An 11,488-nucleotide genomic window follows, 5' to 3' on the forward strand; every position below is an offset into this window, starting at 1 on the left:
CTAGAGATTTTGAGCCAGGCAACTTTCGTTCCATAAGAAAATTCTGAATTGGTCTCCCTCTGCTGAAAAGTGGTAATATCAATAATTTTCTTACCTTCTCCATGTTCCAAGTTGGATGCAGGCAGCAGTCTGCATGTTCCCATTGCCCCCCAAATACCAGGGATTGCAAGTGAGTCTCTTTCAAGAGCTTCCTCAAATCATTCCACTTCAGTGGACTTACTGTAATGGTCCTCTGAGGTTCTGTGGTTCATCAAGCCTTCTATTAGGGAATACAGTGCAAGTCTTATCTTCTTTCAAGCACCCTGATCAATTTAAGTATGTAACAAAGAATTGGACTTTGCCCCAACACTGAGCTGACCTTTTGCTTTTGGCCTCTGGGAGGTAATCTCTGTGATTTGGAATGTCCTTTTCTTGCCTGGGGGAGTTGGACTATGCCAGAAAGTTTTAAGATGTGATTTATGGTGGGGGTTATGGGTATCAACTTAGCCTTCCAGAGAGACTGGAGAGCCATGCAGGCTGATGACCACAGATCCCCCCTAAAGACTTTGGATGCCAAGACTCAGATGAACTTCCCTTGTTGGCAGTATTCAGTGTATATTGTCACACCTCATTGCAGAGAGGAGTTAACATTCTCCATGACTCCGTGGGGAGGGGACAACAAAAAAGTCAGCTTTTGGAATCCTTCTGGACTCTGCCCCATCTGTCTCTTCCTTTGGCTAATTTTAATCTGTATCTTTTATAAGATACAATCACAACCATGTAATAATACCACAACCATGAATATAACAGCTTTCCATTGAGGAGCCTAAGTAACGTCATTTTGAGATTAAGGCCTCCATTAAGAGCAACCTCGGGCTGCACGTAGCCCCAGTTCCAGGAAAAGCCTCAGACTGCTCCAGGCTGAAGCCACCCTTGGGCCACCCTCGGATCAGCCAATCAAAAGAAGTTAAAAACATTCCTATAGTCTGAGTCAGGGACTGAAGATTATAGGTAGTTACTTTGTACAAACTAGCTAATCACTCACCACTTGCCTAAAAGCCCATGTGGGCCCTTTGAACTCACCTCATAATTGGTCATTTTCAAAGGATTCTCAAAGGTCATGATTGGGTCCCGCCAAAAGTAACGAACATCTCACAGATACTGAATCGTCAAAACTGTTACCATGGGTGCTGTACAATTATGATTGGTGCTTATGTGATGATGCTATACGTACAACTTGTGCACTGTAACACCCCTGTCCCTTACCCCATAAAAACCCTGCTTGCTATTGTTCGGGGCTTCACCCTGCTGCCGCTGCGCCAGTTGACAGGTGAGCCCCTGCTCGAGCTTGTAATAAAGACCTTTATGTATTTGCATCAGCGTCGGCTCCTTGGTGGTCTCTGGGGACTCGCGATTTGGGCACAACACAATGATCAAACCTGAGGGCATTTTGGGGAACCCCCTGAAGGTGCAATTGTGTCAGAGCAAGGTTGGTTTGTGGACAGTTTCTTAACTCTGTTGTGGTTCCCCACACCACCAAGCCATTGGTTCTGCTTTCTGTGGATACTGATTGGATGTTCCTCAAATTTAACTCAATTCTAACACTACCTACCCGGAGATAGGGTCAGATTCCACAGGTTAAGGGCTCAGTCCCACAAGACTGCTCCTCCTATCCCACACTTCAGATGCCAATAACAAGTTCAGGTTGTTACCTGTATTTCTGTCTGGTTATAAAATCAGGGTTCTCACAATCCCTTCTTTAGGCTCAACTGACTTGTTAGAATGGCTTACAAAACTCAGAGAAACATTTTAATGACCAGATTGCTGGTTTATTACAGAGGATATTGAAGGAAATACATGAACACCAGATAAACAGATACACAAGGTGAGGTCAAGGAGGGTCTTAAACACCAGAACTTCTGTCTCCATGGAATTTAGGGCCTGACATATGGGTGCATCTTCACTAATCTGGCAGTTCTTCAAACCACTTCTTATTTGGGTTTTCATGGAGGGTCCATTATATAGGTATGAATGATTATATTATTGGCTTTTGGTGATTGATTCAAACTTCAACCTCTCACTCCTCCCCAGAGGTCAAGAGATGGGACTCCAACTCCGACTCTCTATTCATGGTTGGTTCCCCTGTCAACCAGCAACTCCATTCTTAGGGGATTTCCAAAGCCACCTCTTTAACTAAACTCAGTTGTGGTTGAAAGGGCTTGTTATGAATAACAAGACACCCATTTCACCTTTATGGCTCTGAAGCAATTTCAGAACAGATGAAAAAAGACCAAATATTATAACAAAAGAAGCTCTAATCACTCTAATCTTCTAAAGGTTTTGGGTGCTGTGAACCAGGAACAGAGAATGAAGACCAAACTATATATTTATTATGAATCATAACATCACATTAACTTTACACCAAGTATTTCCCCCCATCTCTCTCCTCACTAAGGCACTCACTTGGACAAGTACAAGTCCTTTCTCTCCCACTGGACCCCCTCTCACCCACACTTCAGTTGTCCTTTGTTAACCTTATAAACAAAGCTGCCAGTTATTTTACTAGCAAAAGATGAGTTTATTCAATAATAGCAGAGAATTGCAATCCAGAATAAGCAAGGTACAGCAAAACCATAGTCAAGTCTGCAGAACAAAGGAGAGAAACACTCTTTTATGAAGGAAAGGGGGGAAGTTGGGAGGGCTTTTATAAACAAAGAACCCATTTGAGTAAACTGGGAGTTAAGAGTACAGTGGTTTCTCATTGGCTGAGTTGTGACAGTCTCTCATTGGCTGGGCTGTTGCTGGGGAAGGAGGAAAGCCTTCCTTTTTCCTGCTAGGGTAGTAAAGTAATATCCATGTGCAACAGTTTCTCTTCTTGTTGGATTTGTAATTAACAACATGTGGTAAAGGGTGAGAGCTCTTCCTTCCAACCTTCTGACTCCATTGTTTTGTTCTGTTTTTTTAAGATTCCTAAGTCTCATGAGATTAAAAAAATTTTTTTTAACATTTATTCATTTTTTTGAGACACAGAGCATGAGTGGGGAGGGGCAGAGAAAGGAGGAGACACAGAATCTGAAGCAGGCTCCAGGCTCTAAGCTGTCAGCACAGAGCCTGACGTGGGGCTCAAATCCATGAACCGTGAGATTATGACCTGAGCCAAAGTTGAATACTTAACCAAACCGAGTCACCCAGGCACACCTTGACTCCATTCAAAATGAGGTTCCCTTTTGCTAATTTTCACACCTTCTGCTCTGATTCTCTCTCAAGGAACTCATCTTCTGCTCCTGTAGACTGTACAGAATGAGATTGAAAATGTCAAGAAAAAAAACAACAAACAGTGTGGCTATCTGTTTTAAGAGTACCTGCAATTTGTTTTAATACGGTATGGTAAAACATGCAGATTTGGAAATGACTGTTTTGAGGAAAGAGTTTATATTCATGGATCTCAAGAGAAGTGGCACACCATTTGGGTCCATATGGAAAAGCACCATCTTGGTCAGGAGGCAGAGGGAGTGAGGGGGAAATGGAGGCAAAAGCTGTTATTGTGATTTCTTTGGAAAGGAATGGGTGAGATAGAATAATTAGGTTTAGGATGAATTTGTCTGCATAATTTCAGTGAGCCCTGAAATGTAAGGGGCTGTCCCTAGTCATTTGGCAACTGGCCTACAGTGATTAGGGCAGGGGAATAGTGGCCTGGAGTAAGAGATCTCATAAAAGAGGTGGCTGGGGATATTGAGTCTGGATTAATTGATTTGTATATGAAAGACATGCTTACAGTCAACTTGTTTGCTCTCTCTAGGAATTAACTAGCTCTGGGAAGGACAGTCTCTCCAGGATCAGCAAGGCCTCAAAATGTCAAAGCATCAAAAGTACAAAATAAAAGACATGACTCATACATTGTCTTTTATTTTTACTATGAGGATGTGTCTAGCATATCCTCTATTTGGAGAGACAACCATCCCTACTTGTGGATATTTTGCTAAAGTCTGAGCCATCAGGAAAATTTCATTTACTGCCCTTGCACAAAGAAAAAGAGAAACAAGATGGAAAAACAACAGACCTGGCCATGATACTTTGCATCTCCTCTGCTCTGTTGTTGGGATCATTCTTGACTGTAGAGAGGGAAAAACTTTTCCCCTTTATCCCCCCCAGGTTCTCTGTCTGAGTCCCTGAAAATTAGACCATTAAAAGACAGATGAAAAAGAAGAAAATTGATTTATTAGTGCATCACAGCACATCGAGTGGGAGAAATCTCTGTGATGGGTAACTCAAAAAGGAGGTTAAAACTTGGACTTTCAGGGGCGCCTGGGTGGCTTAGTCGGTTAAGCGTCCGACTTTCACTTAGGTCATGATCTCGCGGTTCTTGGGTTCGGGCCCCTCGTCGGGCTCTGTGCTGACTGCCAGCTCAGAGCCTGGAGCCTGTTTCAGTCTGTGACTCCCTCTCTCTCTGACCCTCCCCTGCTCACGCTTGTCTCTCTCTCTCCTAGAAATAAATAAAACATTAAAAAAAAATTTAAAAAAACTTGGACTTTCATAGCAGTTCAGCAAAGTATAATATGTACAGAAGTGATAAGACAAAGACAAAGGCTTTTAGGCTTCTAATGCAGCAAACTGCAGGAAGGTAACTCTATGGGGCAAACTAAGTTGGTGCCAACCTTCCTTCTTTTTCTTGGTCATAAAAATTCCCTGGGAGAGGGAATCATGGCAGTTTTCATTTCTCAAAAGTTTCTACTTTTAGTCAGATAAAGGATACTCCAGAGGCTTCTTTCTTTATCTGTTGATTCTCATTTGCCTCTAACTCAAAATAATACTTATGCCAAACTGGCATATTTTGGGGTGGCATATTCTATCTCCTATATGTTGTGTGAATTGGGAGGTATTCATTCTCTCAGAAACTGGAAGTTTGTAAAACAATATGGTAAATTACAAAAGAATCCATTTTAGAACCTAGCTTCTATGTCTACTCATGATCTTTTTCTTTTGTAACACAATTAACCATCACTGGGTGTTTAACCAATGTTTATTTAATAATGAGTGAATATGAATTTTATCAATACCTCTAATATGTTACTTAGAATGACTATTATCAGGACTCTTTCATTTAATCTTCTTCTGAATACTTTAAAAGAAAAAGTCTGAAAGAAAAAATAACATGTTGAATCCTAGTGGCAGAAGACCCCTTTTGTTCACTAACTGTCACTGATTGTGAGTGAATCAAATAGCCACAGCTCACAGGGTCAGTTTCAGGGTCAGCACGGCAATTTTACTCTTCAGCATTCTTGTTTTAAGAAGTCCAAGTGGGCTTCAGAGTTCTTAAGAACTCTGACTTGAATGCACATTGTCCCAAGCAGTATTAAACTTTAGCCTAGATGCACGGAGTGGTAAAACAGGATTGAGGTAGTTCATAAGTACTGATGTGAAAAGAGCTACAAGATGGATTTAGATGAAAAATTAGAACATACAAATGTTTATACAAATATGCAAATCATCTATGCACAAATTAAAGTTAATGTAAATATATGTTTACTTTTGGTTTTGTATAGAATATCCCAAGAAAGATAGATAAGAACTACATTAACCCTCCTGATATAACAATGAGTTATCATTTTGGTTGAATGTCTGTTGAGAGCAGGATTCGGTAGGAACAGGCTATGGACTGTGAGCCTGAGACTATACTTCTGGTGAAAGAAATAGTGTCCTGTGTGGGGAAAGATACCGAACACACATTTTGCCTTCTTGGCAGTCTCACCTAGAGCTTGCACAGTAGCTATCCTACTGAGGATGTGTCTATTTTTACTAATTGTTTTGAGAGAAAAAAATCATTGCCCATTAAAAAATATGAATGCCTTGTAATTGTTACTCTTATAGATGTTCTTGAAATACTTATATCTTGGAACAAATAAAATGAATGTCCTTTGCAGAAAGTGAGGAATGACTTCTTTTAAAATAGAGAAAATATCTGTTTTGGAGAACAATTCACCCATCTTTTTTCTTTTCTTTTTTTTTTAAATAGTTTTTTTTTATTTTTTTAATTTCTAGGAGAGAGGGAGACAGCGTGAACAGGGGAGGGTCAGAGAGAGAGGGAGTCACAGACTCTGAAACAGGCTCCAGGCTCCAAGCTGGCAGTCAGCACAGAGCCCGACGCGGGGCTCGAACCCACGAACCGCGAGATCATGACCTAAGCGAAAGTCGGACGCTTAACCGACTAAGCCACCCAGGCGCCCCTCACCCATCTTTTTTCAAAAGTGGTCACTAGTGCTGTATGTAGATGCAGGAGCTGTATAGCCCCAGCTCAACCAACTGCATCCTTCTGAGAGCTTCAGTTTCCTAAATGTTTTCTTTTTTTTTTTTTTTTTTTTAAATTTTTTTTTTAATGTTTTATTTATTTCTAGGAGAGAGAGAGACAAGCGTGAGCAGGGGAGGGTGAGAGAGAGAGGGAGTCACAGACTGAAACAGGCTCCAGGCTCTGAGCTGGCAGCCAGCACAGAGCCCGACGCGGGGCCCGAACCCACGAACCGCGAGNGCCCGACGCGGGGCCCGAACCCACGAACCGCGAGATCATGACCTAAGCGAAAGTCGGACGCTTAACCGACTAAGCCACCCAGGCGCCCCTCCTAAATGTTTTCGAAACACCTGCTCTGCCTCCCTTAGACTAAAAACTGTGGTTACCGACTAGGATCAAATGAGATAAAGCAAGAGAAATGCTTTAACTTAAAAGAAATTGAAATTGAAATTGAAAGGAAACTGTATTGTGCCTAAAGAATATATTATTATATCATTAAAGTGGCTCTTGGATTGTGGTGAAGTTTGTACAGCTATGTGAATGTACTTAATGCTACTGAACTATACACTTAAAAAAGATTAGGATGGTAATTTTTATGTTATGCATATTTTACTATAATAAAAATTTTTTAAAAATGATTCTTGACACTTGTCTGTAGGGTTTGAGGTGCTTCATTTCTTGGGCATGGGCATCTAAGGAAGGAAGAACGTGGAAGACCCTTACCTTGTCTGTGCTCAGGTCTTCAAGAAAATATAGAAAAAGTTAGGTTGATGACATAAATGTTGGTATCCAGAGCCCACCGATGACCTCAGTTTCCCCCTTTCTAGATCAGTGACATGTATTCCGGTCTGCAGCAGTTTCTTTCAGAGAGTAGAGGGGGAAGGTATTGGTAACCAGCAAGTTGCAGAATATACATATTGAAATCAGTGACTATAAACTCTTCTATCTGCCCATGACTAATCATCTCAATAATGAAACAAAAATCAAAGGACTTAAAATCCCAATGGTTAGAAACTTTTAAATAGATAGTTGAGTCTCTCTTTCCAAGAACCAATAGGGAATGAAATAAATTGATTGGAATATAATCTCTTTTCCTTTCTTTTACCACTCCCTGAAAGGAGTCTAGGGCCAGAGCCAAAGTTGACAGTCAGAACCAAAAAAGGATAAGAGGTGGGGTGCCTGGGTGCCTCAGTCAGTTAAACCTTGGACTTCGCCTCAGGTCATGATCTCAGGGGTTCATGGCTTTGAGCCCGCATCGGGCTCTATGCTGACAGCTCAGAGCCTGGGGCTGTTCCTCCTTTGTTCTCATTCTGTGTTTCTTTGTCTTTCAAAAGTAAATAAAACATAAAAAAAAAAATAATAAAAAGGGCCAAGAGGTGTCCAATAGAATCCAGAAACTAGACCACCTGGACTGTGGGTCAGTTATATACAACTTTTTAATAAAGAGGCTACAAACAAAAGAATATGCACGTTCCAGGGATTTTTGTTTCATGGTCAATATTTGTCTTTGACTAATGTCCTCTGGTTCAAGATTAATGGCAAGGGTGTGCTTCAGTGACTTGAAAGGATGTTTAATCCTTCTAGCCTTTCTTAAAGAGATGTACAGATCCAAATTTGCTGTTAGCAGATTAGTAGACATGAGTCTGGAGTAGGCCTTCAGGTGGGGGCTGAGGTTCAGGAAGATGGAAAGCACTTGGCAAGCCAGGCTATCCTTACCCTGCACTAGGTGGGGGCTGGTTCCCCGAAGCCCTGCTGCAGCTGCAACATTTCCGATGTTCCAACATGTCCCAGGCTTCCCTAGGACAAAGGACCATGTACATTACTCATTTTGATACAAATAATCACACACACATATATCTCAAGATGGAAGCAAGAAACTGGATAAAGCATGTGAATTAATAATGATCCTTGTAGATCACAGTAAGAGTTTAATCAGCTTGAGGTTCACATTTCACTTGTTACTTATTCATCTTTCTTTTTAGCAAGAGCTAAGACTGGGAGACCCTAGGATAAAAACTTTACAAATGACAGTGAGATCTCTTCATTCATTCTCAGCAGAGCTCCCTGGATTTCTCCAGTGACTCATCCATTTCTGACAGTCAGAAATGTCTGGTTGCAGACAGAGGGAGTGGGGTGGAGGATGAGCCCAAACGCTCAAGTGAGACATTCCTGGGTTTGTGCTTTGACCCAGCCATTTGTCAGCTGATATTGAATTCTTTCCTTTTTTTTTTTTTTGAATTCTTTCCTTATCTGTACTATCTGTCTAATAATTCATATCCATCATACAGATGGTGTGAACTTAAGAAACAATGGTAGCAAATGTTTATTGACAACTGTTGGACTCTTAAGTGCTTGATCTGTTTTATCTCTTGTGATTCTGCTCAGTTAGGAATTCCAAAGCTGGGATCTGAAGATTGGTATATTTTTAAACCTCCCCAGCTAATTCTCAGATTAGTCAAGCTGAGAACCATGGTTGTGCGTTGATGTTTAGACAATGACTGCTAAGACCTTAACTGCTCAGGGTCTAAGAGATTAAAAGACCTCATTCCATCACTCACTAGTTGAATGCACTTGGCCAAGTCTTTCAACCCATCCAAGCCTCAGTTTCCTCATCCATAAAATGGGAGCAAAACATAGCATCCGCTTTTGAGAATTGTTCAGAAGGTAAAATAAGTCAGTTAGGTGACTATGCCTGGCATGCACAAAATGTTTGATGAATGTTAGCCTTTGCCATTAGGACAACTCGTTTTTCTTAGTTGACTGAGAGCTCAAAGACTTTCTGACCTTTGTGCGTAGATGACTCTGTCTTAGTTTAAATTTATTGCTCTTCCATCTACATTGTTCATTTCAAATTCTAAGGGCTAGGGAAGGCAGACTAGTATGTTACAGTGGAAAAATCCTTGTGTTTGCTACAACAGGGTTGAGTTTGAATCTATGTATCCATTTGAGCCTCATGGGAGAAGAATCCCCTCCATTGTAATGAAAATTGGAGATAATTCTTGTAAAGGGTACAACATATAGGTATTGCATTAAATTTGCCAGTGTTTTGGTTCTAAAATGCACAAGATTTTGCAAAAGGGAAGAAAGCCCTTAAAAAAATTCAAACAGGAAACAGAGGCAGAGGACGGGGAGGACATAGAGGATGAGGAAAAGCTGGGGGGGGGCCTTGAGGCTCGGAGTCCTGAGGGACAAATCTCCGTGTTACCACTACTTGGGCTTAGTGATGGAAGGGGCACTGGTTATTACTCAACCTCAGAGCATGGCCACGGAGCAAACAGTGTTGTTATCCCTACTCAGCACTGGGCCAGAACCACCTGTTTCCTTGTGCAGGATTTCACAGTTCAGCTAGAGGCTGGCTTTGACCCTCAAAGAGCCACATGAACTCATGGTTGGTCCGTGGCTTCAGCACTGAGATTTGAGAACAGAGGGACAATTCCTCTCTCTGGACTTCTTTAGAAGGAGAATGGCATTTTACTTGCCTCAGGCAGTCTTAGACCCATCTTTGGAAATTACAGGGGTTACTAATACTAAATGTAGTCAGTGTAAATGCTTTCCAATAATACATGTCCAGCTTCTAGGTGCAGTAGCCAGGAAACTTTTCCCTTTTTCCCTTCTAGTTTCTTTGGCTGGTCTAATAATTAAATTGACATAAGACAGAGTAACAAGAGAAGAACAAATTTAACTTCATACCTATGGGGGAGATCATAGAAATATCAGACTCGAAGAAATGACCAAAGCAGGTAGCTTTTATACCTTGTAGACAAACAATAAATTTGTGAAAAATTGACAAGAGAAAGAAGTTCAGGCTTGGAGTAGTAAATTGGTGAGGAAATAACAAGGTTTGCTCATTCAATCTTCTCAGCTCTAAATTCCCTATCCCTGGTAGTAAAGATATCTCTCTACCTCCTGATACAGGGAGGGTACCTTTAACAGGGAAGATTTATATCCTGCTTTCAGGGGGAAAAGGAGGGTCAAAGTGTCTTTTTTGCACTGATTATTTCTTAATAAACTCTAATTAAAAACAATCCATATGCAAAGTGATTTTGCATTTTTTTGGGGTGGCATATTCTGCCCCTCTCACTAACCAGTTAGTTTATATAGTGACACATTGTCCCCGTCCCTTTTCTGAATAGTTGGAAATGGGGCATCTGTTCCTTTAAGAAACATTTCTTGTTCCAGTGAGTCATCTCTGTCCACTTGCTTTAGGAATCAAGTTTATTTTCTAGCTCTTTCTGTTGAGGAATTTTCTTTTTTTGCTTGCTGAATACCAGATGCTGCTCTTGTCCCTTGTGATTTTTTTAAAGCTCTGCTGAATTCGCCAATAAATTCTGAATGCAGAGGACAGGAAGTGAATCCCCTGGGGAGGTAGAAAGTGGAGTTATCGAAAGTAAAAGAAAACTTCCTGGAGGTGTTTCCATCCCCACTGCCCTCATCCCCACCCTGTTTCATGGGAATTTTCTCTGGTTGTGTGGACAAGCCTTAGGTATTTGTATGAAACTAGGCAGCTCAGGGGTCTTGGCATTGGACACTTGGTGACTGTGATGTTGCCGGGACAGGGTGGAGCAGGTGAGTGCCTGATACAGAGGTGGGTTCTGAATACAATGTTTCGGGGGACTCGTTCAGGGGGCAGAGTGGGGACACCTCAGGGTCCTGCCAGGGCCCCAGACCTCTGAGTGGAGTTTCTCTCTGAACCATAGCCTCTGGTCTTGCTACTTTTTAACTCAATTCTTCTGCTACATTTCTGTTCTTAGTGTCTCTCCCCCGCTCTTTGCCTCTCTCAAACGCAGACGCAGACCCCGTGTCTCTTTCCTGCTGGGTCAGTTTGGAGATTCATTGTTTACCTACTTTGTTTGTTTTCTTTTCCTTTTGGGCAGAGGGTTGAGTTAATCTGTCAGGTCCTGCCCAGCGCCTCTTTGTTTCCCAGCCATATTCTAGGCACTTTCTTCCCATTCTTCTCCCACCCTACTTCCTACCCTCCCCACTGCCTCCCAAAAGGCAACTCTGAATCTTTTGATACTATCCCTGAATTGATCTGTATCTTTGCAAAATGTATCATTGTTTAGTGTGTATACACTATTTTTTATCTATGAACTGGAACGAGTACCTACGTTTCCTCATCATTAAATGGGATTCATACCACCTCATGAAGTGGTTTTGAGGATTCAAGGAGATAATATGAGTTAACTACTTACAACGGTGACCGGCACTAATAAATTCTCAGTAAGT

Source organism: Hyaena hyaena, unplaced genomic scaffold (assembly GCF_003009895.1).
Source record: "Hyaena hyaena isolate Hyena2069 unplaced genomic scaffold, ASM300989v1 scaffold_724, whole genome shotgun sequence".
Classification (NCBI taxonomy): Eukaryota; Metazoa; Chordata; class Mammalia; order Carnivora; family Hyaenidae; genus Hyaena; species Hyaena hyaena.